The 8,536-nt window shown below is 44.5% G+C and overlaps 1 pseudogene; it reads right to left on the bottom strand.

Moving 5' to 3' along the window:
* Nucleotides 1-3,388: 3,388 nt before the first annotated feature.
* LOC137047430 (HMG domain-containing protein 3-like) lies at nt 3,389-8,189 on the bottom strand (annotated as a pseudogene).
* Nucleotides 8,190-8,536: the final 347 nt, after the last annotated feature.

Genomic DNA, 8,536 nt, shown 5'->3' with positions numbered 1-8,536 from the left:
ACCATGAAGTAGCGACCGTAAAGCCGGACTCCCTGTCTGGCGGAGGGATACACAATATAGCCTCCTTTACCCTCAGGGAGCACACTTCCTGTTCCCTACCTGCCACTGCGCTGGGCACACCACTATTCAGGCCACACCGATGAACCCCGGTGGTGGAACACTGAACTGCAGTCTCTACCCTTTGCCCAAGGTACACAGGGCCCCAGCAGATATATTTGGGAGCATAACCATGCGCCGAGATATTCTACTAGGGGAACCAGCCTCTCAAGGCTGGTCTCTGATACCCACCAAACCTCCTGCCAGACCCCCTGAAGCGGCCACCCGGCAGGGCTTAGTCGGGGAGGATTTTCGGTGTGCGAACACGTTCGCTGCCCAGCCGAGGTCTCCCTAGAGGCGGCTAGAGTAGCATGCGTTCGCAGGAAGTCAATGTGGCCCGAGCGTCATAGACGGCGGATCGCAGCATCGACTTCCAGAAAACTCCACAGAGGAGGCGACCTCGATCGCTCCTCTGGAGAGGGGGCTGGCCAGCAGGCCACTGGGCTGGGCACACCACCACTCAGACCACACCGATGACTTCGGTATTGGAACACTGAACTGCAGTCTGCACCCTTTGCCCATGGTACACAGGGCCCAAGCAGATATATTCAGGAGCATAATGACTATGCGCTGATATATTCTACTAGGGGAACCAGCCTCTCAAGGCTGGTCTCTGATACCCACCAAACCTCCTGCCAGACCCCCTGAAGCGGCCACCCGGCAGGGCTTAGTCGGGGAGGATTTTCGGTGTGCGAACACGTTCGCTGCCCAGCCGAGGTCTCCCTAGAGGCGGCTAGAGTAGCATGCGTTCGCAGGAAGTCAATGTGGCCCGAGCGTCATAGACGGCGGATCGCAGCATCGACTTCCAGAAAACTCCACAGAGGAGGCGACCTCGATCGCTCCTCTGGAGAGGGGGCTGGCCAGCAGGCCACTGGGCTGGGCACACCACCACTCAGACCACACCGATGACTTCGGTATTGGAACACTGAACTGCAGTCTGCACCCTTTGCCCATGGTACACAGGGCCCAAGCAGATATATTCAGGAGCATAATGACTATGCGCTGATATATTCTACTAGGGGAACCAGCCTCTCAAGGCTGGTCTCTGGTACCCACCGAGCCTCCTGCCCGACCCCCTGAAGCGGCCACCCGGCAGGGCTTAGTCGGGGAGAATTTTCGGTGTGCGAACGCGTTTGCTGCCCAGCTGCAGTCTTTCTAGAGGCGGCTAGAGCAGCATGCGTTCGCTGGAAGCCAATGTGGCCCGAGCGTCGTAGACGGCGGATCGCAGCATCGACTTCCATATACAAGCGAACACAATTTGAATGATAGGCTGAAATACCTAACTCCTCAAAGTCAGATAAATCCCATTTAATTGCACAGAATTAAATGCCACCAAAAACACCCAAATAGTGAACACAACTGGGATGATAGGCTGATAATCTAACTCCTCAAAGTTAGATAAATCCCATTTAATTCCTCAGAAATAAATGCCACCATAATCACCCATCACGTGAACATGCTGAATGATAGGCTGAATAGACATATCTAACTCCTCAAAGTCAGATAATGTTTAATTTAAATTCCTCAGAATTAAATGCAGCCCTAATCACCAGACCATACTGTTTAAATATGTATTCAACTACTCGTCATCTACACGCTGCCTCAGCAACGCGAGATTCGAATCGTTCCCAACATATTTGGCTTTCATCCCTCGAGATGAAAGACCACAGGCGCGAGGCTGAAACACTCAAAAACGCGCGTTTCTGTACGCTACGAGACATTTCTCAACGACCACAGCCAGCACCGTCAGGAGCTGACTGCAAGCCTCGCTAAACAGTATCACATGTACACATATAGCATGTGTTCACTTCTGTTGCAGACCCTTAATGCACGCGCTGCCTCGGCAACGCGAGATCGAGCCTTGCATTATGAGGTGGCGAGCTCTCGTTTGCTTCACTCCGTCGACGCTGAGCACATCTAATTCCTCGGAATCAGATCGCTCAAGCATCTGGTTCTCCATCCCGGGGAAGAGCCGCATCGCGGGCTTCCGCACGGGAACGGAGAACACCGGGTTACTACAGGCAGCCCCCTCGGGGACTGCATGAGCACCTTATTTTATGAATGAAGCAGTGTGTATGGTGTTTTAATGTCACCCGCCTCGATGCTGAGCACATCTAATTCCTCAGAATCAGACAGCTCAAGCATCGGACCCTCCAACCCGGGGGAAGATGCCGCCAAGCGGGCTTCCACACGGGGAGGAAGATCGTCGGAACTGTCAGAGGGGGATTGGGAAAGTGCCGCGGCAGTCCCGAAACCCTCTGACTCCCGCTGTGAGCCCCATGATCTGCGACGCCGAGCCGCCTCAGCGACCGCGGGTCCAGAACCACGGGGCTCACGAGGTTGGCCGGTCTCATCGAACAAGGCCAGCCGAGAGCGGAGCAGTCTGAGTGTCAGCCGCTCGCAGTGTTCACAGGCGGCTCCCTCGAGAGCAGCCCGAGCGTGCTGAACACCCAGACACTGCACACATAACAGGTGTGTATCCGATCCCGAGATATAACGGGGACACGGATGCACACACTGCCTTAATGCACTCCTTCTCTCTTCCATACTTTTTAAATAAATCTTTCACACACACCCTCGCAACTGGACAGACAACAGTAAATAGACAGACCAAACAGAGAGCGCTATGCTGAAGAGCAATAACTGCCGCCATTATGCGCCGGCTCCCCTTTTATACTTCCGGGTACGCCGTCACAATGACGTCATCACGCACGACCAATCGGATTGGACTAGTGTTTATTTCAGACTTCAGATTCGCTGATGCTTAGGGAGCATCCCCAAAGCGTTTCGACGCAGTGGGAAGTTCCCTCGATAAGGGAACTCATAACAGTAACGTTATGAGAACGTGGAAAGGTTGAAGGTAATCTTTGCCAGGTATGGAATTCCTAAAACACTGGTGACAGATAACGGTCCGCAGTTTGCATCATGTGAGTTTGCAGAGTTTGCTCAAGACTACGATTTTGAACATGTTACAAGTAGTCCACGTTACCCGGAGAGCAAAGGAGAGGCAGAGAGAGCGGTGCGAACAGTGAAACAGATGCTAAGGAAGACTCAAGACTCACAGAGAGCTCTTTTGGCCTACAGATCGACTCCATTAGCTCATGGGATCTCGCCTGCAGAACTCCTGATGGGGAGGAGGTCCCAGTTACACCTAAATCTCTCTGAAAGTGTTCAGAAGGAAAGACAGGATGTTAAAAGAGAAACATTCAGGTCCAGACACAGAGCTAAAGATCTACCAGTCATCATACCTTGACAGAAAGTGTGGATTAGGACTTCAAAGACCACATTAAACCTAATATTCCCAGTCCTCCTCTGCTGTCCTCTGACCTGTGAGTGTGAGTGTGATCAGGATTTGTCCTTCAGAGTCCAGAACTCTGTATGTTCCAGTGTCAGTGGATGTGAACGCATTAATGGTCAGATTCCCATCACTGTCGGTCAGTCGATCACTGCTGACCCCGTGACCTCTCGTCCACACCTCTGTCCACTCTCCACTGGAGTTTGTCTCCACTTTATCAGCATTGGTCAACAGAAGATCCAACTTCAGCTCCTCACCTGTGTTCACAGAGATCTCATCTGAGGAGAAACACACACACACACACACACACACACACACACACACACACACACACACACACACACACACACACACACACACACACACACACACACGCTTGAACAGTGGAACAGGGAATGTTGAACGGCTGAACTCAAGCCAAATTTATAATGGGTATGTAAAACCTGAACCACGCCACACATGAGCCATCACCGTAGCCATGAAGGTTTTTGGAGCAAAGAAAGTGCATCACTCTCTCTTTTGGCTTCAAGACCTGAGAAATACATCGTCTACAGGCGTGTAATATTCCATTTGATGACATTTCCTTAGCCTCAAAAGTAAAATGTTTCCCTGATAATTTTGTTTTTAATAATTCCATGATAAGTTAGTTGTACAGTGCAGTCCACATAATAAAACAAAATAAACCTACACACAACACCCAGTGCCCTGTTTTCCACACGGGGAGGATAATCATGTCCTTAGATGCTACATCAACCTATTGAAATGATATTGAAGAGAAAATGCATACAGGAAGTAGATATAACAGTTTTCATATTAATGGCCACAAAAAAACAAATGTGTTAAAGGAACACACTGACTTTTTGGGACTTAAGCTTATTCTGCATATCCCCTAAAGTTGGATAAGAGAAAAAAGACTGACGGAAATTAAAAGTTGTGATTTTCTTTGACCCCAAAAGTCAGCGTGTTCCTTTAAAGCATCAAAGTGAATTTGAAACAAAAATAAATTAAAAAGAAAGTGATCACTTACTGGAAGAGACAGATATGCTTTCAAAGGGGGCATCCAGGTTGCTATAACATAGGCATCAATGTCATGTACATCCTTTCCCTAACAATGAATCAATTCAATACTTATTAGAACTGAAACAATACGTAACATGCTAAATGTCTTCAGCGAGTGTAATCATCAATATCCATATACCTGATGTATTCCAATTTCGCTTATCATTTGGAAACAGCAATTGGCAATCTGTAAAATTGTTTCGATTAAGAGGCAATTATGTTCAAAACGTATGTGTAGCATTTCTTATGTGGCAGTAAATTGAACTTACTGTTGCCTCAACTTGTTGATGTAGACCCAATGACAAGAAGTCAGAGCGTTTCAGTGTGGTTGTGCCAACGTCTACTATTGGCTCATCTGGAGTCCTCTTTGTGTCCAGGACATAATCAAGTTTGAAACGATGTTCAGATATTCTCAAATATTATTTATCAATGAAAAAAAATCTACAATTTATTTTGGTGGTATATTTTATAAACATTCATACCAGTGCCTTCTGACCAGCATGTAAAGTGAAGTTCCATGATGCTCTTGTAGTACAGATGTTATCCAGGGATGTCAGGCGTCGACATTCATCACCACATACCGGAAATGTTTCTGGTATACAGAAAACCAGATTAAGCACATGATCCAGGACTTTACAGGCTAACATCCATCCAAAGTCACACTCACCAACTGAAATTGACATCTGTGTAGGGTGTACTTCAGTAGGAATCTCAGTGGAAACTGCAGTTCCTAAAATAACAATTATAGCAAATTAATTTCTAATATAAATAATCTTAAAACAAATGATCTGCTGCAAGTCAAAGATATACATTTATTGAAGATATTGCCATAACAGCCTGCTATTTCACTGGCAAACAGTTTGCTCACCCATCACAGCTTGGCCGTGGATGTTCATTGACACCTCTACTCCAAAAGTCTTCTGGATTCTCTCCAACCTTGCATTGTTTTTTTGTGTATTCATGTGGTGAACAATGTTCCTCATCAAGAATACATGGGTAGATGGTTGGCTCATGTTCAGGAAGTAGTTATTTTTTTTAAGTTTTGCAAAAAACTGCTCTGCCACTTGGCTATTTACTTTCCCAGCCAACTGTGGGACCAAGGAAATTTTACGCAGAAGATCCCTGTCATCTTTGGTATTCGCCTCATGGAACTTGTCATACAAGCAATAATGCTCTGCTGAGCCAGTCACTGGATGACCTCCCCTGTCCGGGACTGTTTTGGAGCTTTCCAGCCAAGGTAATGATACCTTCACCTTTCCTTGTTTTGCCAGAGCTATTCTTTCTTCAGAAGGTGCCAGTAAGCGTCCTTCAAAGGGGCTAAAGGGCACCTTTTCAGGTTCCCTCAAGTTAGTGTGGGTGGCCAGTCCAAGTGCAAAGTCATATATAGCCACATTCAGCATGTGCCTCCATGACAGAAGGATATCGGCAAAGTCACGTGGACTCTCAGAACGAATGTTGTGCTTTATGCTATACACAATCCCACATGGGCGCAGGATGACTGCCCATCCTCCTGAGAAAATATGTGTTAATGCCACAAATAACAAGGGTTAGAAAAAAGAAATGGCTATTACCATCACATTAAACACATTATGTATGTAAATAGGTTTTACATGGCAAATCCTTTCCATTTCTACCAGGTTAAACCTCAAACAAGTAAATGTATGTGTTTGTACAAATTTTTAAATAGCATAACAAAGTATGCACATTTCACCAACACTTTATATTTCAATGCAAAAATGGGATTACCTGAGGCAGCCCAAATATTTTGAAATATTTTGTCGTAAGCATGTCTTGATTTCATCTCACGGGAAATTCTGAGAAGAATATCATTACGGGAACCTGTGGCATCTAAGCCACACTCTCTACACAGCTTTCGTAAAACTCCCACCTAGTCAACAATGTAAGACAACGAACAGCATGTCAATATAAAGCAGTCCCAATAGGAAGAGATTAGGTTTGGTAAGAGTAATATAGATTTACTTCAAAATGCAGTTAGGCATCTATCCAGAAGTGCATCTATGTTTTGAGTAAGTATTGTTGATTCAATACAGACATACCTTTTGTTTAGAAAGCTCATCTGTTAGGCGGTCCTCTGTGACTGTGATCTCTTGCACTTCAGCTGCAGATTTTGGGGCATGTATTTTGGCAAACTCTGTATTGAGTACAATGTCTGACCTTGTGCGTGGACCGATCCATGGAGCCCAAAAGTTGGTGGGACCAAAAATGGGTTCTCTTTTGAACCTTTACAAAATTCCAGAAAGAGTTATTTGTTAATACATCTTAGTCTATTATGCAAATGGTATTGGTATCATACGGTGTACTTAAGCTTTAATTACTTTTTACAAATCCACGACCAATCATCTCCATGGCCAAAGCATTCCAAAACATGTCACAATCCACTTCCCCATTGTAACCCTCAGGAGGATCTTCCAGATCACCTACTTAAGTAGTAAAGAAGAGAAACATTAAAACCATTTTCAATATTAATTTACAAAAAACTGACAACAGTTATATCAGTACATTAAGCAGAAACATACTTACTTGACAAATGGAAGGCACCTTTTTTGTGCAAATCCATTATGACCACAGCAGGGTGATCCCCACAGGTCACACAGGAATAGTTGTAGTCATGATCTGTGAGGGCCTCAAAGTGCAGATACGCATGGAGCACTGCATCCTTTGAGGGGAACTTTACTCCTGTGGTAAGCTGAAGGTAATCTACTGCTCGGCTGACTGCTGTATGTACCTGGATGGAAAAAAAAAAAATCACAATATATGTATTAGGGATGGCAAACGATTAATCTCGATATATAAAAGTTGGTTTACATAAGATTATATATATAATCTTATGTAAACTTATGTAAACCATATATATATGTGTGTGTGTGTATATAAAAAAACTACATAAAATTATATATGCAAAGTATTTATTGATGGGGGCTGAATACAAATGCATGCCACACTTTTCAGATATTTGGAAAAATGCTTGGACACCATTTATCATTTTCTTTCCACTTCACAATTATGTGCCACTTTGTGTTGGTTTATCATATAAAATTCCAATAATATACATTTTTGTTTGTGGTTGCAACGTGTCAAAATGTGTAAAAGTTCAGACGTATGTATATATATCAATATTTTATATATAAATGCTGTTTTGCCGCTCTTTGATGTAAAATGAATTTAGGCTAATTTGGGCTCCCTATATAGTTTACACTTTAAGCAACTTTTGGTTATAACTTTTAGTTATAATTTAGATATCCAAAGACATTACCTGAAGTAGGTTTCTCAATGAGACACACAAGGGCAGGTCTAGCAATATCCGGTCACTGAAATTGTGCACACCGTCTTTCCACTCTTGGTAACGGTAACACAAAGCACAGACTGGGCAACGTTTGCAGTAAGTGGACACATCTAGTGATTGGATGATTCAACAGGAGATACAATAACGTTAACTGAGCAATATGTTTACATATTAGGCACATTTGTCAGAGCATGACATTGTAAAAGCTGCTGGATAGAATTGTAACCTACCTTCAATAATGCCAAAGCTGGTGAGGATTCTCGCTTTGTCAGTGATGAGGATCGGTTCACTGAGAGGCACATTCCCTGGACACTTCTGGCATATCATTTCCACTGGAACCAGTTGTCTTGGGTACTGGAATTCTTTTGATGGGAGGCGTAAATGATCAGGCAGCACAGCAGGAAGCTTCTTGTCTTTTAGTATGTATTTCACCATACTGCTCAGGCCATCACCTTTTGGTGGATATAATGGACTGGTCACTCCCTCCTCTGTCCCACCCAGACATTAATGCTTGTCTGTTTTACCAACTGAATCCACTGCTTCTTCTGTGCTTCTGACTGTCCTAAACAATTCAGGCTGCTCTTGGAAAAAATGCCACTTGGCCACATAAATATGTGGACAGGAACGTTTTGTTTTTGAACATGGACAATGCCACAAGTTTAATTTGGTGTTGTACACCACCATAACTCGTCCAAGAACACTGTAATAGGACACCGTGGGCTCAAATACAGATACTATTTTTTTGTTTTGAAGAAATCCAAAATTTAGGCACACAGATAGAG

This window comes from Pseudorasbora parva, chromosome 19 (genome assembly GCF_024679245.1).
Source record: "Pseudorasbora parva isolate DD20220531a chromosome 19, ASM2467924v1, whole genome shotgun sequence".
Taxonomy (NCBI): domain Eukaryota; kingdom Metazoa; phylum Chordata; class Actinopteri; order Cypriniformes; family Gobionidae; genus Pseudorasbora; species Pseudorasbora parva.
Note: the sequence above shows the minus strand (reverse complement) of the source record. Positions and strands in the feature narration are given on the sequence as shown.